The following is a 17,968-nucleotide window of genomic DNA, read 5'->3' on the forward strand; positions in this document are numbered from 1 at the left end:
GGAGAATACCACAGTATTCCACCATATTGAAACAAAAGGGCCCCCAGTATTTTCTGAGCCGAGACGCTTATCTGCCGAATTAATGTCAGTAGCACGACAAGAGTTTGAATTCATGATGGCACAAGGTATCATTAGACCCTCTAGAAGTCCTTGGGCTAGTCCCCTTCATATGGTTCGAAAGTCCAATGGCGAATGGAGACCATGTGGAGATTTCCGTCGATTGAATGCTATCACGGTACCAGACCGCTACCCAGTCCCTCACATCCAGGACTGCACTCAACTATTCCACGGAAAAACCATCTTCTCAACCTTGGACCTCACACGGGCATACCACCAAATTCCAGTGCACCCAGATGATATCCCAAAAACAGCTGTTACAACTCCTTTTGGATTGTTTGAGTTCGTCACTATGCCGTTTGGCCTCTGCAATTCTGGTCAGACTTTCCAAAGATACATCCACCAAGTTTTAACAGGGTTGGACTTCTGTGTTCCATACTTCGATGATATTCTCATCGCTTCCACCAATGCTGAAGAACATACACACCATCTCCATCAGGTCTTTGACCGTTTGAAACAACATGGCCTCAAATTGAATCCAGCCAAGTGTGTTCTTGGTAAGAGTGCAGTCAAGTTTTTAGGTTGCCTCGTTACCCCACAAGGTGTGAAACCACTGCCAGAGAAAGTAAAAAACATCACAGACTTTCCGACCCCAAAAACCATCGCTGAACTCAGACGTTTTTTAGCAATGATAAATTTTTATCGACGTTTCCTTCCGAATTCTGCGACTACACAAGCTCCTCTGAATGAATTCCTGAAGGATTCAAAGAAAAACGATAAACGCCTTATTCCATGGACCCCAGAGTCCCTCGCTAACTTTGAGAAATGCAAAGCCGACTTATCCCAAGCGGCGACTCTTGCATTCCAGGCTCCTGGGCAACAACTCTCTGTAATGGTCGATGCCTCCGACATTGCCATCGGAGCAGTTCTTCACACTCACGAAAAGGATGGTCCTAAGCCTTTAGCATTCTTCTCAAGAAAGCTATGTCCCGCGGAGCGCAAGTACAGCACTTATGATAGGGAGCTCCTCTCAATTTACGCTGCTATCAAATACTTCCGCCATAGTCTCGAGGGCCAGAATTTTATTATTTTTACCGATCACCGTCCTCTCACATTTGCGTTCACAAAAATTTCAGACTCTGCCTCCCCTAGGCAACTCAGACATTTATCCTACATTGCTCAGTTTAGCACCGACATTCGACATGTATCCGGCTCTAACAATGTGGTCGCGGATACATTATCACGCATACAGAGCATCAATGCCCAGACCATTGACTTTACCGCCATCGCTGCTGCACAACAGAGCGACAAAGAACTTCAAAAGTTGCTCAGTGATCCAACGTGTTCCCTTCAACTTCAAAAACTAGAACTCTCTCCTGGTGTGGAATTGGTATGTGATTGTACCGGACAAAAAATACGACCGTTCGTTCCCGAGAACTACCGAACTGTTCTATTTAAGACATTGCACGGCTTGTCCCACCCTGGGATTCGGGCCACGAAAAAGCTCCTCTGTGAGAAATACATATGGCCGTCCATATGCAAAGATGTCGTTTCATGGACGCGTGCCTGCATGGACTGCCAGCGATCAAAAATCACTAGACACACTAGGAGCCCGCTCCAGCAATTCCCACTGCCTTCGAGCAGGTTCGACCACATTCATCTGGACTTGGTAGGTCCGTTGCCTCCATCTAACGGGTTCACTTATTTACTCACCTGTGTGGACCGTTTCACCAGATGGCCCGAGGCGATTCCGATAGAAGACATCTCGGCTGAAACAGTCGCTCGAACTTTTGTTGGGCAATGGATTGCTCGATTTGGGACCCCATCCACTATCACTACCGACCAAGGACGCCAGTTCCAGTCCTCCCTCTTCTCTTGCTTGTCGAAATTATTGGGCGTTAAACAAATTCGCACGACCCCATACCATCCTGCCAGCAATGGACTAGTGGAGCGGTTCCACCGGTCATTGAAGCAGTCGCTTCGATGCCACAACGATCATCGATGGACCGAGACACTGCCGCTTGTTCTCCTGGGTTTGCGAGCAGCCTTCAAAGAAGATATACAGTGCTCCACTGCAGAGATGGTGTACGGTTCCCCAATCAGACTACCAGCCGAATTCCTTAATCCAACACCTAAATCAGAGGAAGATACATCAGACTTCATCCTTCGACTGCGAGAAAATATGCAAAAGCTAACACCAGTGCCAACATCATCTCACTCAAAACGAACGACCTTCGTCCATCCTCAGCTCGATAAGTGCACCCATGTCTTCGTGCGCCGCGATGGGGTGAAAAAACCTTTACAGCAAGCATACGTTGGACCGTTCAAAGTGCTGAGACGTTCTCAGAAACATTTCACCATCAACCGAGGAACTAGAGAGACCACAATCAGTGTAGACAGGCTAAAACCTGCATTCACATTATTGGAGGAGAACTGTTCATCGACAACCGAAGCAACAGATACGAAGGCAGATCCTACTCTACACACATCGACGGTACCAAGTCCGACTCAAACCACAACAACACGCTCGGGTAGGCGCGTACGTTTCAACCCTAAGTACAGCAACTCGTGTGTGTAATCAGAGATCGTACCGTTGGTACTTGGGGGGGAGTAGTGTGGTGTATATCTAGTGCGGCCTAGAAACAACAAATAGTAGATTCAGTAGTGCCAGGAAGAGACAAGAGAAGAGATGAATCTGGCAACACGAGGAGTTGGCACTTTTGGCTAGACCACGCTGTACGGATAGGACACTCTTCCATCGCTTTACTAAAAACATGTAATTGTTCTTATATTATGTTAAATTAAAAAAAAAGGTTATAGTAGATATATAATAAAAAGCTGACTTGAGTTCTTTTCCGACGAACTCCCAAATACCCATAGCTTCTACCGCCTCCCCCTGGAACATTCAATCGCCCCCAAGGAGGCGTTAACGCCCACGTTGGGAATCACTGATCCAGACGCAGAAATAATTTGATTCTGGCTTTTCATCCGGAAAGAAATGATTTTCTGGAATTCTGGATTTTTTCAGCTGAAAAGAAATGATTTTGTGAGAGTTTATGTCTCGGACAAGGAAACTTATGGAAAAATACTGCTGCCATCTAGAAAGAAAACATCCAACTACTAGCTAGATAACATCTAATTTTTTTTTTGAAATACTAATTACGTTGCTCTTTTTACCCAAAAAAATTTTCATTCTGCGAATCATTGTTTGAAGATCACCGAACCGGAATGTAAATACAATTTTCAAAATTATTCTTCTTATTATTATTTCCATAATATCCATTGTCTTCGCATATCTATATATTCATGTCCAATTTTAGCGGGCTTCAAGAATAAAGAACTGAAGAAAAGTCATTTTCATTATTTGAAACGTCAAACTGTCGCCATGCGAATAAAAGTTGACAATCATGGCTGAAGTTGCAAAAAAAATTGTCAAAGGGCGGGAAATTAGGAGGTTACCGCTAATCGCAGGAAATTAAAACATGTTTCTCGAAAGAAACAGGGGACGTTGAATACTTTTCAAAATATTTGGCATACATTTTTGTCACACTCATTATGATGCACTAAGTTTTCGGCAAAATTCATATTCATCCTCGATTACAGCAAAAATTACGATTTCAAGCAAGTTTCGGGCAAAACACGGGACGTTTCTATAAGAAAGTCGGGTCGGATAATACTACAGGTCATAGGCGGAGATAGACTTGGAAGTCGGGGGGGGGGGCAAGGTCATTATTGCTGGGGGGGGCACGATGATGATGATGTCAATTCATATACACACATATACATTAGTTCTGCCCACTCCACTTTTGACGCTGGGGGGGGGGGCATTGCCCCCCCAGGCCCCCTCCCCCGTATCTTCGCCCATGCTACAGGTAAACAGAGTGATCATGACCCGTATTTCTTGTGATATTCCTGTATTTCCCAGTTATATTGGTATCGATTTTTTCATAGAAATGGACAGTTTTTACATATTTTTAGCCAGAGCCGCCCTTAGGTGGTATGCGACAGGTGCGGTAGCACCGGGTCCAGCACTTTTGGAGACCCCGCCCTCACGATATATACTTGTATCATTGGAGGCTTTCACAGTTCCGAAATTATTTCTTGTATTAATTCTCAATCTTCATCAATTCCGGAATGTTGTTCTACCGTTAATGCTGTATTTTCATCCATTCTGGAATTAACATTTCAATAAATTCTGAATTTTTATCAAGTCTGGGGTAATTTTTTTCTGTTAATTGTGTATTTTCATCCACATTCTGTAATTATTTCTTCAGTTAATTCTGTATTTTCATCCACATTCTGTAATTATTTCTTCAGTTAATTCTGTATTTTCATCCACATTCTGTAATTATTTCTTCAGTTAATTCTGTATTTTCATCCACATTCTGTAATTATTTCTTCAGTTAATTCTGTATTTTCATCCATTCTGGAATTATATATCACTTCAATAAATTCTGAATTTTTATCAATTCTGGGGTAATTTTTTGTTATAATTCTGTATTTTTATCCATACATATTCTGGAATTATTTCTTCATTTAATTCTGTATTTTCATCCATTCTGGAATTTTATTTCTTCAGTTAATTCTGTATTTTCATCCATTCTGGAATTTTATTTCTTCAGTTAATTCTGTATTTTCATCCATTCTGGAATTATATATCACTTTCATAAATTCTGAATTTTTATCAATTCTGGGATAATTTTGTCCGTTAATTCTGTATTTTCATCCATATACAGTATATTCTGGAATTATTAATTCAGTTAATTCTGTACTTTCATCCATTCTGGAATTATTTCTTTAAATCAATTTCAATTCATCGTCTAGAATTTTCATTAGTTTCGAGAAATCCCTCCCTTATTAGTTTTAAATTACTTCCAGTGCTGAATTTTCATCAATTTTTGGTTTAATTTACACTCAAAATTGTGGTGCAATTAAAACTTTTTGTATGGATATTCCTCAGCATTCTCGTATATTTTGAAAATAGGGATGCCGAATTCCCTCCCCAAACAAAATATATAAAATCGGGGCAAAGAGAGGTAAGCATTTTTGGGGGCCCCGAAATTGTTGAGACGTACCTGGCCTTGCTGTAATTTTTGCACCGGACCCCTCGTCTTATAAGAACGGTCCTGTTTTCAATGAAGCTTACTTGGTGACAATCGGCGATTTATCATATTTCCCCGTGTTTTTTTCGAGTAAATATAGTCAGGTTAGTATACACGAGAATCCTCGTGAAATACGTTTCTTATAAATAACCCTGCTGCAGAATTTCATTTTCAGATTCTTAGGATCAGCAGCAAAATTTCATTTCATTCCATCATTGGACATTTTAAGTATTTTAGCAGTTCGCAATTGAGAACATTTTTTTGGAGACAATAAGCGATGTCCCGTATTTTCCTGCATTTTTAATCGATGAAATATGGTCACCTAAGAACAACCGAATCAATCCTAAAGACTGTAACTATGATGGAAGCAAAGAAATTTTCAATGTGAAACAATCGAAGTATTTTTGGAACGATTGATATCGTCTCCTTGAAAGTTTTTTACGTAACCCAGAAAAGATAACAAATACAAAAATAATTGTCCTTAAAGAAGAAGAGGAAAAACGTTCTGAGCAATCTTCAAGAATACACAAAGATAAAACGAGCCATAAAGTGGCGGAGATACCAAAGATAATGTCCCTGGCCCTATATTTAGATACATAAAATGCGCATTGTATTTTGTGGTAAAATTTTAAAACAGGTCAAATTACTTTTTTGAGGTTTATTATCACGTTATGAAAATTGTCCTCTTTTAGTGTTTATGATACCCGGACGAAATAATGCGCAAAACGGCGTTTGGTGGCGCTAAACTTTACTGTTGGAACTCGAATATTGCTGCAGCGTTTTTATTTATAGGCACGCGTATTGACATTATCATACATTATATGACAGGAAGAGCATCGTCATGAAATTTCAGTGAACATTCAAAATTCAAATATTATGCAGTAGTTTCCCAGCTTGGGGCCATATGGTCTCCTTGTGGTCCTGGGATATTCTAAGCGGATCACAAGTGAAAAGTGGAGGTGCGGAGGGGGGGGGGGGCGGGTGTCAAGGCAAGTGAGGAGGCCACAGAAATCGGTGAAAGACAATACAGATGTGAAAAAATAAGTTTTTCCATGTGAGATATGGCTGTGAAAAATGTTATTGATCTCAGAATCTAAAAAGCAGAAGTGCCCATAGAACGAACCTCGGATATCTTAACGCATAGCTGGGGAGTCCTCAGGGCCAAAGGGTCCTACATGGGGGGGGGGGGAGAAGAACGTATAATATTATGATTATACGTTACTTACTTCCAGTACGGAAACTCCAGAACGTCACTTTCGCCCCCTTGATTTTGAGACGGTCCTGCGTGGAACCACGGATTCAACACAAGGCCGACGGAGCTAGCGATCACGTGACTTTATCCGTCAGACTTATGAAATATATTCCCTACGTTCATTCTCCCAGTGCATTAGCCGGAATGTGTCACGTGATCAAACACATAGAGTTGGCCGCGCCCTGGGTCGGACGGATAAAGTCACGGGATCTCTAGCTTCGTTGGCCTTGAATGAGTGGGCCGTGAAGGAACCCACAAAAAAAAAAGCTCGTTGAATTCAAGCCCAGGGATTCGGAAATCAAACTAATTTATAAAATTGGTGTTTATTATAAATTTACTCAGATAACCGATTCAATAACTAGAGAGGGTTTTGCTCCTTAAGGACAGCTGGTCCCTAATCTAGACGGGGGGGGGGGGGGAGGTACGAGAAGAAAATATAGTACAAAGGAGACAATGGACAAAGAGAATTTAAGAAACGCTGCTGTATAGCACCATTATTATAACCACTGTCAGTAAAGGAAGTTCATGCATGTGGCTCTTATTTTGAAATCTTATATGCGCCAAGTGACTGAATATTCAGAGTGAGGTACTTCCAAGGGACTACCTGCAATTGTTTTAAACCTTTGGCCCTTGCTATAGAGTCGATTTTCTACTTGGCTTCCTTATTCTAGTAAACGTTTTTACTGTGGGTTCCTCACCCGAGCTGTGATTTACGCGTGGGTCCCTTTCCTTAGCATCATTTGTGAGTATTTACCCTAAATAACCATACATCCGTCGTTCCCATACACTAGCCCTACTTCACTCTTAGGTTCTTGTTGCTTGTTAGGTTGCTTCAGCCCTAATTTACCGGCCTCTTCTACTGATGTTTCCTGTGTAGAGGTAAGCATCATCTTGCTAAAAACCGTCTTTGATACGGTCGAAGTGGAAAAATGCGTGCGGTCATTGTACCTCCTCCTAGATCATGGCATGCCACTCTGTCTCAATGGAGAGATATAAGCAGGTGGTATGGAAGACGATATGAGCGTATGCTGGAAGTTGTACGGGTATGTGTTATGAGCCTAACGTGAAGTTTGTTTTTATGTAATGCTTGTTATGTGTAGTGCTGCCATCTGCCATAAGTTTTTCTAATTATGAGTGAAGTGTAATGATTGACTAATCAGCCTGTTGTGCTCTCTGTGGCGAGACTTTTTAACTGGGAGATCGGCTAGCATTCGCGCCTCGAAGTGCTGTCATTGTATACCTATTTGTAATCTATTGTTTATGCTTATGGTGATTCAAACCCCACGGCCAAGTTGACCTCCTCCTAACCAGATCAGGACTCCACCGCTCTGTCTCAATGGAAAGAATTTAGCCAGTGGTAGAAGACCTCGGCCATGTTGGAAGCTGAGCATATGCTGTGAACCTAATGTGAAGTCTGTTTCTTTATAATGCTTGTTATGTGTAGTACGTGTAGTATCTGCCGTCAGTTTTTCTAACTATGAGTGAAACTTAATGATTGAATAATTGTATCGTTGTAGGCCTGTTGCTCGTTGTGGCGAGACTTTTCAGCGGGGAGATCGGCTCGCATTTGCGCCTCGAAGTTGGGAACCTCAGGAAAAAAAAAAGAGAGAAAAAAAGCCACGTTGATCAACTGTATGACGTCCCATAATAGCGTAAGGACCAGCTCGTATTATAATAACCAGCTGGTATTATAATCCCGTTTTTTTGCGGGAGATAAATATATTATTATTTTCCCGGATATTTTTGGTTGTTGTTGTGGGAGTAAGGCGATTAGGAGGAGGGGGGGGGGATCAACCACCTTCCTCTTGATCTCATGTGCTCAGAACATGATGCTTTGTTCTGATTTCAAATTGCGTCGCATTCCAGCCTTTTTAAGCCGGGTTTTCCTAGAAGTAAAATTTCTGTGCAGTGTGCAGCGTGAAAACGCTGATTGGTTAAAAACATGAAATTCAGGTTTTTTGACCAATCACAGTTTTCACGCTGGACGCGCAGCAGAGAGCCTGCTCCTAGGAAAACCTGGCTTTAGGAGTCGCAAGACTAATTCAGTCAAATGAACAGATTTCTATTACGTAGTTAATATTGATCAATTGTTGTGGAAAACGGCACGAGATGTCGCAACGGTGTACATTCCACGATTTCAGGTCTACGCTTCAAGCCAAATGCCAAAGTTTAAAAAAACATCGAATAACATCTTGAGCAATATCACCGCTGCCGAACCTTAACGTTAGATAATCGTTTGAGTGGCTATTATCGGGTTTCTTGTGGTCTTTGATCTTTGATCTATTTTTAGAAACGTTCAAAGATACATATTAACTTTTAAGTGGAGATAATTAGATGATGAAATATATTCCGCATTTTTCTGACGCGAAAATACATCTTTGAAATCAGGTACCTGACATAACCAGCTGGAAAATGAGAAAGTTGTGTATCACGTCACGAAAATTGGTCTGACTTTTCGAACGCTTATATCTCAGGAAGTACGCTACGCAGAGAAAAATTAATGGTATTCACGAATAGACCCTATTCAGACTAATCCAAGAGGATACTCTATTTACAAAAATATACCTTAAAGATTGAGTACAAGGTCCCCCCCCCCCCCTTGTACTGTCGTGAAAACACTTCACACTTAGAATCTAGACTCTAGATCAGCCATCTTCAACCTGTTGCTCGCAAGCACCATGGTGCTCTTCGAAAAACCAAGAGTGCTCAATGATCGCGTCTGATTTCTTGCTCGCAGAGCACTTGATCAATGCTTCAATCAAACACCCTGTAAAAATTGCATTCAAATGCAGATTTTAGGCATAAGTATGTATGTTAAAGTTGCCGTAACGGGTGCTCTTCGTTTGATGATGGAATGGACAGGCAGTGCTCGCGAGACTCAAGAAAGGTTGAAGACCCCTGCTCTAGATTCAAGCAGGAGACTTGCTTCTTCTCTTCCTTAAGAGGATTGTTATTATTATTATTTTAATCTTTCTCTAAATTCACGTAGGAGGTTTTCTTTTCCCCTCTTATTCTAGATTCCAGAGTCTAGAATCTGGAGAAAGAGCAAAAGCAAACCCCCCCCCCACGTGAGGGGAGAAGAAAGGAAGTCCTCTACGCGAATATACAGGTGCTCACAAGCTTGTACGCATGCCTAAAAAGAATATACATCTCCCACGCACTTCTGAGACTTTGAATGAGTGTATTTTCAAATGTATGTACGCGCTTAACTCATTTCTAAGAGTACTCGCACTTTCAGCTTATTTCTAGGTGCTCGTAGGTTTCCAACGCATTTCTAATTATATGTAAGCCCCTCCTACGCATTCCTACAGTAGTTATATGTAAGACTCCTACAAATTTCTGCAGTACGCAATATTCCTGCGCATCTCTGAAAGACGCAATATTTCTTTGAATTTCTGGGGTAAGCAATATTTCTATGAATTTCTGGGGTAAGCAATATTCCCCTCCAGACCAACCATTTCCACCGCAAACCAGAATTTGTTTTTTAGCAATATTCCCCAACGAATTTCTTGGGTACGCAATACTACTACGCATTTCTGGGGGTACGGAACATTCCTATGCATTTCGATGAGTACACACATCTGCAGTACATTTCTAGTGGTACATATCATTCCACGTATTGTGTGCCACCCCCACACGCTTTTGAGCGCGTAAACCTTCAATTCATACCCTACTTTCCTGCACGTTCAGGTATCGGTGGAGGCAAGCCTCGTGACGATTTCAAATGGTACTTAAGCAAAAAGCGTCTTATACATTTCCAGACATTACTTGCAGCATGACAGGTTGGCATCGGAAACCTCTGTCCCATTGTAAAGCATGAAGGAAATGACACCACCGTTGAAGGAGTTTCTTCTCGATGTTCATCTTAAATCAAGGAAGTGGGAATGAAAATGAAGCAAATAATCATTCATCTCCCAGGTGGACATCTCAAGAAAGAAAACATTTTTTTAGGTGAATGGAGAACGAGTTCACATTACTACATCCCAGACAATTTTCAAATGAAGCTTCTTCACCCGCCATTGTTCCCATTTGACCACGACTTCCGAGAAAAAAGAAAACCTCACCGATGACCATTGAAAGAAAAGTGTGTAAGATATATATCATCGTCGTCATATTTATCATATCTATTTTTAAACTTATTCAGTAAATCATCTTTTCATCATCATTTCTTTCAAAATCCATATCTGAAGGAACAAAGTCTAGATCGAAGAGGTTTCTCGTGTCTGACCATCTCTGGGTCATTCCTGCCCAGTGTTGCGGCCTAAATTCGGACCGATATACACTGTTTCCAAAAGTCTGTGTCGTTTTTTTCTTGGAGTTTAGACATGTTCTCGAATTTCTAGAAAACTACTGGGCGAATCGTTCTGAAATTTCGATAACGTGAACCCTATTGTCTTATTCATAATTTCGAATGTACAGGGAGTCCATAATTAAAAAAGACGCTATTTTAAAGTTGCCTACAGGCGAAACCAGTTATCAGAAAATTGTGAAATTTTGTGGAGGACTTCATGAACTGATGGGAATTTGTGTCGGGGGGGGGGGGGTTAGTTGCACCAGAGGGTGTTTTATTAAGAAATGACACATTTAGGCAAACGTTTACAATTTTAACAATTGTTGAACACTTTTACAATTCATACAGAAATGTCCTGGGGGGAGGGGCAGTGATTGATTTTCTTCCTCGTAATATTCATCTCCACAAATAACCAGTCTTTCAATGAATCTTGCACTTTTAAAATTGTTACTGCAACAAAACATATTCCACATGATGGCCATCATTTTCAGATAGCATGTGAAATCGCAAGATGGCATGTTCCACAACTGACCGAAGTATGTGACAATTGTGAGTATTGAGTGCACTGCACGAGTGAAAGTTTGTACTGATAATATCGGAGGATATTCCGCTTGATCTTATGGACAGTTGAACGTGGACTATCCAACGCCTGTGCTACAGCCTGACACTAGTGCTATGACAGGGGAATTTGAAGCTTTGTCCTCTTCCACCTGAAGCGAAACCTCCTGTACTGCGTCTATAGAAACGGGTTTTCTTCTTCCACGACGAGCAGCCAACGATCCTGTGGTTTCAAATTTCGTTATCATACTCCGAAGGTTTTTAACATTCATTGGACCTTTTCGAATCCTCTTCCAAGTCCGATATTTCCGTAGAGCGGTTACTGCGGAATTGCTGTTTTAGTAAAACAATTTGACCAAGAAAGCGCGATCTCGTAAACTTATCGTCATTGTGAGCAGCAAACACATTGAGAAACACGATCTCCGCGAATGTTTATAGGTTTTGTAACAGCTGCTGCGCCACATCACATAAATTTACATGTTTACTACAGGTATTAAAAGTAAAACGCCCTCTGGTGTCGAAATGTGTAACTAATTTTTTCCCCTGAAACAAACTCCCACCACCTTCATGAAGTCCTCCTCCATAACATTTCACACTTTTCTGATGACTGTGGTTTCGCCTGTAGGCTACTTTAAAATAGGGTCTTTTAATTATGGACGCCCTGTATTTAGTCACGAGTGCATTTAGAGGACGACAAAAAATTAAATAAGGAAAAAAATGATTTTAATAAACCTTGTATGATAAAAAACTGCAAATGATTTGTAACATCCAAAAAATATTGTACTAACTTTGTGCAACACTTGGTGCATTTTCATGAGAATAGCACGTATATTCACGAAGATATGTTTTCTCTAAAAATATCCCAATTTTAATCGCATTTTTTTTTGCTTATGACATGCGGAGTTTTCAACCAAATTTTATCCAATTCACAGAAAACCAGGCACTATACATGAGCTACCATGTATAGAAATTTATAGAATTTGATAACTTCTCATTCAGCGAGATATACGAGTATTTTTTTTTTATAAATAATTTTTGATTGCGCATGCGTAGAAAATATCTATTTTATTTTCTCATAATTTGGTTGCCAGGTAAAAAAATTCCAATTTTAATGCATTTCACCCGAGTGGCAAGATGCTCGTCTACCACTGAGAAGGTTGCTGTCGCAGCCCCGTATTTGAACCCGAGGTAAGATATAGATAAGATATTTTCCCTAACGAACTTGAGGCGACCACCAATAGAGAGCGCCTTCATTTCCAACCCATCTCATTAATGGCAGTAAATTGCAATATATCGATATCGACAGGTTTGGTGTTTGGTGAAGTACGTATAGTGGAATGTCGTGAACATTCAGAGAGATATCGTGAGCTGTAATTCAAGTTACTGGTTGAGAGTACCTGGATGATAATGGATTTTTTCCCCACAAATTTGTACGTTGATTACTATTTTATGTTATTTGATTATTTCAAAAATAAACCCACAGCTTCATGTGAATGAGCGACGACATGTGTCTGATACTATGTAAGAGAGATGCTTGATCATAACTCGCGTGTATGATGTCGAAATGAAGAAACTAAACGATAAATCGATGGAAATTGGAATTTTTTTAAAGAAAACACATATCTCTCTTCGTGAATATACATGCTATTCTCACGAAAATGCACTAAGTATTGGACAAAGTAACAAATCATATTTTGTAACTTTCTGATATTTGAGATTTATTAAGTAATTTTGAGATGAGATTTATATTAAGTAACTTTCAGAAAAGTCACCTGTTCTCCGCCGGAACTCGATTCCAGGCGCTCTTGTAAACCAGGGAGGCATGCTACTATTTTTTTCCGATTTCACCCAACACCACCTACAGAACAAGGCCTCCACACGAAGCTTGTGACGTGACTTAAGAAGGCCATTTCACCTATTGCCATTGAATATAGCAGGCCGAGGCATGCGATATCTTTACCTTTTTTTGAAGTATCCAATGGCAATAGGAGAAATGACCTTCTTCAGTGACGTCACAAGCTTCCTGTGGATGAGCAGGTGAGTGATTGATCAAGTGAGCAAGAGGAGCGAGTGAGCAAATGAAAGAATGTGTGAGTTTCTCATACTGTCACTCATTCAAATAATAACTCACCCATTTATATGGTCACTGATTCACTCAATCACTCACTCACCCATTCATACAGTCACTGACTCACTCAATCACTCGGTCACTCACCCAATCACACGCTTACTCGGTCACTGACCCAATCACTCGCTTACTCGGTCACTCACCCAATCACTTGATCACTCATATGTATACGGTCGCTCACTCATTCACTTGAAACTTTCTCACTCAGTAACCTATCCACTCAAGCGGACATTAACCCACTCACTTGATCACTCATAGTCACTCACTCAATAGCTCACTCATAGTCACTCACTCAATAGCTCACTCATAGTCACTCACTCAATAGTTCACTCACTTGGTCATTCATTCGGTCACTCACTTGATCGTTCAAACGGTGACTCACTCGGTCATTCATACGATTACTCACTCGGTCATTCATACGATTACTCACTCGGTCATTCATACGATTACTCACTCGGCCATTCATACGATTACTCACTCGGCCACTTATATGGTTACTCCCGCACTTACTCATGCAGTCACTCACTCATTAGCTCTCATATTCGCTAGCTCATTCATCAAATCAATCGGTCACTTTCTCGCTCTCACATTCCCTCACTTATTCAATCAATCGGCCACTCACTCACTGGTGACGAATTGTTTGTCGGTGATTTTTCCGTTGTGGCGAATTTTCCGTAAATCCCTTCAGCTCCGTCTGGAATCAAAATTCCTGTAAAATTAGAAAAAACTCATTAAATAATAATAATAGCCATTATTACTAAATGTATGAAGTCGAACATATTCTCACGGTCCAATTTTTTTTTGTGTCTAGGATATCAGATATATTTGAGTGACTCTCTTTAAAGGAATCGCAAGGATCGCTAAATAACAATAGCAACAATCCTCATAAAATACCGCGTTTGAAGGATAATTACATTTTTTCTAGAATAACAATAATGGATATTTGAAAAATTACGTGATCATCAAAATTCCACTAGTGGGTCGGAGAAAGACAATTCTTCAAAGAAATGCCATTATAGTCTGTTCTCTTTTAGGGTTAAGGAAGCGCAAGAGATGACCACAAGGATGCGAATGGAATACCTTAAGAAAAATGGTCCACTTTCCTGCATCAAAAGTGAGATTACATGAGAGATATACGGACTCCATCTCTTTGATAATACAGAAAGCAAATACTTTTAGGGTCACGCTCTCGTCTTTAGCGGGCTATTGCGTTGGATGTCATGACCCCATCACACACGAGAGTTATCTGATGGGACAGGAACCGAGTAGTCTTTCTTGGACATCGTGGAAAATAGAGACAATCGTTCAGGACCATCGATTCCTCAAATTGCAAAACCCCATTGGACATTCCGAACTTTTTTTTCTTGTAGCACTCATTGTGCAGTAGAGAGTGAATGAAAGAGAAAAACCACACACGTTTTTCTCGTATGCTAGTTAACAGAGTCGTGGTGCCATTGTACTTTTACTGAGGGATGCTTGCTTATCGACGCATATTCATCTATCTACGCTCATATGTGGCAATTCTGGACACAACGGATCTTCGTACAAAAGTATTATTGCGTTGTTAGCCTATAATGCAGGGGTGCATAGCCACCGGCCAGCGAAAGATTGTCCGGTAGAAAAGTACCAGTAGTGAAAAACTGACCATATTTCCTATCTAAGAGTCTGAGTGCGTATCTAGCGCCAAGTGTGAATTTTTATACTACCATCTATATTTCAAACTGTGAGTGAAGTGTAATGATTGAATATTTATACCGTAGTAGTCCTGTTGCTCTCTGTGGCGAGACTTTTTAACTGGGAGATCGGCTCGCATTCACTCCTCGAGGTTGTGGACGAGAGAAAACCACCATAACTGTGGTTGGGTTCGAAATACGGGGAAAACCTCGTTACCCGCATTTTGACGCTGTTTTTTCCTAACTTTCCTCCGTTTTCGAGTTTGAATATCTGTGAATGTTGCACTTAGAAACGTGGAATTCTTTTGTTGGCATCAGGAGCGACAGGGTAACAACTTTCCAATAGTAGAATGATACATACATGGAGAAAAAAAAAATCAGTTATAGGAGTGAAACGGTTAGGGAAAAAAACAAAACAATTTCGGTTCACAGGGTTACAATAAAGTTTCGCAATGGTGAAGATTATAAGTAAGAAAACATGGAACTGGATTGAACGTATTCCACTCGCCTTCAAACGAAATATTTCGTCCGCGATCGTAAATGGGTTAATAGGATCCGATTGCGTATTAGAACAGTGATTCCAAAACGTTATGCCACGGCACATCGGGATACCGTGAGATCGGTCACGTTATGCCGCAAAAGAAGACGAAGAAACAAAAAGGAATAAAATTATAGTATTTCAGAAAGTACAGCATTAATATTAGCCGGCTAGTGATCTAAGAAATTTTTTTATCACAGTTAAACACCCTGCTACAGTGAATCCAATCTAGGACGAATCATCAGATATATAAATGAAAAGGTTCCGATTCCCTTTACGAGATTGAATATACAGGGTGTGTGTTGCACAACCCATCGAGATGTTGAATCGCGAATACGAATGAAACTCTACCTAGACCAGTAAAACGAGAGGGTTAATTGTACAAGTCAAGACCGTCAAGGTGAATTTCATTCCCCTTTTTGGAATATTTCCCGGCTTTGCATTGTTGAAGCATTTCCCGGTTTTCCATTGTTGAAGCATTCCCCGGTTTTCCATTGTTGAAGCATTCCCCGGTTTTCCATTGTTGTTCCAACAGCCTATTTGAATATTCTGGTTGTAACTGTTAGGAGGAAAAGCAACAATTAATATTAAACTATATAAAGAGTAAATATTTTCATCTTTTAGACGGCTAACTTATGCACAATCAACTTTTGAACTTGAGGGTATCTTGGTGAATACTAAGGCGTATAAAGTGTGGCGGTGGGTTTGGAGTGGCACCTTAATATCACTCAATTTGGCTGGTTCTTTGCGATATTCTGTTAACTAGGAACGTGGGAGACTATGGTGGGATGGCTTCTTCATCAAGAGGATAGCTATGTCAGAATGAGCCAGCGACATTCTCGAGTCGAAAGCTGGTTTTGCATGGTTAGTCGCGGTAATCGTAGTTGCATTTAAAGTCATGCTTCGATATGAAAAAAGTAAACTTGGACAGGGTTGTTGGAGTACAGAGGCGGGTGCGGGATGGCGTTCCCTCAACTCTGATCTCAAGTTGTTCGTGGGTTGCGTGTGACTGGAGTTAGAGGATGCGGTTGCGGGAATTAAGCAAAGCCACCTGGATCCTCGCTAGGAGGCTTTGATTTAAGGTGATTACAGTTTCAGCAACAAAAGCCGCGTTCACATGGGAAATAGGAAAAGCGGGTTTAAACCCCGCTTCAAGAATTTTCACCAATGACTGCTCTTCATTTCTTTCCTTATGAAGGAAAAAAGTCGTCAAGCGGGTGCTAGAACTCCCAATGCTACCGCAATATTTACACATGTGAACGGGGCTTAAATGACAACTTTTTTTGCATTAAAGTAGATCTTGTGTAACTACACTTAATAATTAAGTTAACCAGGGTGAGAAAAAAATCATGATTTTAAAAAGAAAGATCAGATTTCATTTTGATTTAAATAAACTGATTGCTTGTGCTACCAATGTAGTTAATCATTAACAATTAATATTTTTCTCGTATGCATTAGTTAGGGCTGTAAGGTGGAGGCTTTGGGATTACAAAGGAGTGCTACTGGCCCATTTCCAAGATGGAAGTGAACATGTGAATGCTAAATCATACTGTGATGTTCTATTGAAGCTTTTGACTGCGATTCAGAGAAAGCGTCCAGACCTATTGAGCAAAGGAGGAATAATGCTTCATCACGATAGTGCGAGACCTCATTCAGCTCGTCTTACACAGAAGACAGTTAAAAAATTTGGTTGGTAACTTCTTCAACATCCACCTTACAGCCCCAACTTAGCCCCAAGCGATTTTCATCTGTTTAGTCCACTAAAAACCATCTTGGAGGCAAACACTTTGCAGATGATGAAAAGATTCAAGATGAAGTCCTAATGTAGCTGAGACAGCAACTCAAAGAATTTTATGCAGCTGGTATTGGGGCACTGATAAAACGATGAGATAAGTGCATAAATATTGGTGGAAATTATGTTGAGAAATAAAAATAGTTTAAAGTGATTATCTTATTTTTAATTATTTGCCAGTTATTTGCATTAATAATGCCAGTTATTTTTTAATTACCTTTCGGAACTTACTCGATGACTCACCTACAGATTTCCGGTCTCCTAAGAGTGACTTATAGCAACTTATTAATGAAGTTTGACAGCATATTAAGCCATTCGATAATTTTTCGGAAAACTGGATAAATTCATTAAAATACGGGCTGCTCGCGAGCACGAGATGAAAATACCTACTTTAGAGGTAAAAAATGAGATTCTCAATCTCAACTTTTGAATTAGATATTTTATGGTTCAAGTCCGAAGTCTGGACACTCCGCAAAGTGTCTGGTCGTTTCAACGAAGTGCGGTGGAATCATTAGCCATGGGTCCCGCATCTTAGCGCGAGCCTCTAGCTGGGTTCAAGACGACTGTATAAGGATAT

The 17,968-nt window shown here is 40.5% G+C and overlaps 1 protein-coding gene across 1 annotated transcript in view; it reads left to right on the forward strand.

The window, feature by feature from the left end:
• Positions 1 to 17,968, forward strand: part of LOC149070206 (fatty acid CoA ligase Acsl3-like) — a 78,007-nt gene that overhangs the window by 23,712 nt on the left and 36,327 nt on the right. The window lies entirely within an intron of this gene.

This window comes from Pholcus phalangioides, unplaced genomic scaffold (genome assembly GCF_987345545.1).
Source record: "Pholcus phalangioides strain wild (caught in Gottingen) unplaced genomic scaffold, Ppha-v1.0 ptg000022l_1, whole genome shotgun sequence".
NCBI lineage: Eukaryota > Metazoa > Arthropoda > Arachnida > Araneae > Pholcidae > Pholcus > Pholcus phalangioides.